Below are 1,042 nucleotides of genomic sequence, written 5' to 3'. Positions count from 1 at the left end.
GTGGTTGTGGGCCTCGTATGGCAATTGTGAATGGAATGACCTCACAAGACTGCAACGAAAGAATTGAAACGCTTACTTCAGAAAATGTACGTTCATCACCCATGCTAGCTTCTCTGTCCTTCAGAATCTTAGTCTAGTGAGGTGACAGACGTGTGTAGAAAAAAGACTGACACATGAAAGAAGTAGGTGCTAGTAGGTTCAAAATATCAAAGAAGGGATCCATTATGGTCAGCAAAGTCACGGGTAGTCAGCAGGTGTGCTGCCTGAGCAAACAGCTGATGGGAAGCCGGTGTGGAGAATGGGGTGGCACCGCAGCATCTCAGAAAACGGATCCTTGCTTGCAGGAGCAAGGACACATTCCAAGGGTGGATGCCTGAGACTGCAAGTGGGGGACTGCAAACTTGTTAGCATACCTAGAATATAGATTGCAACGGAGAATGAGCAAGACAGTTGAACTGGCATTTAAGAGACTTTTTTTGGGGGGGGTATAGAAGATATGGGGAATTCTGATGAAGTTTGAGCAAGAAAAAGACGCTGTAACTTATGCAATTTAGACAAAAACTCCATGCTTCTGCCAAAAGTAATAAGGCTGGCATAAAGCCCCTCCTTTTTGTCGTCTCCTCCTCTTCTTTATTCTTTCTCCCTCTTTCCTCTTCTTTCCTTTATTTAAAAAATTCTACCAAATCCAGACAAAATCGCCAATAAACAATGCAGGGAGTAGAGACAGAACTCAGTGGGTCAAGGGCTTGCTGTGTAAGAATGAGGACTTGGCTTGCTTCTCCAGAACTCCCATAAAAGCCTGCATGGGAAGTACATATCTTAATTAAGGGAGCCATCTTAGGGTTGGCAAGAGACTTGGTGCTAGAGGGGCTCCCAGGTGCCCAGGGCGATGTCCCCAGGTAGTTCCTGGGGCAGCTGAGGACAGAGAACCTGAAATGACCCTATCCTATAGCCATACTGATTAATATCTTGCATATCACCATAGAACCTTCATCTGGAGATGGATGGAGATAGAGACAGAGACCCACACTGGAGCACCGGA

The sequence above is a fragment of the Alexandromys fortis genome, unplaced genomic scaffold, assembly GCF_014885135.2.
Source record: "Alexandromys fortis isolate MF-2015 unplaced genomic scaffold, M_Fortis_MF-2015_v1.1 scaffold_19, whole genome shotgun sequence".
Taxonomy (NCBI): Eukaryota; Metazoa; Chordata; class Mammalia; order Rodentia; family Cricetidae; genus Alexandromys; species Alexandromys fortis.
The sequence above is the reverse complement of the archived record's forward strand: the minus strand, read 5'-3'. Positions refer to the sequence as shown.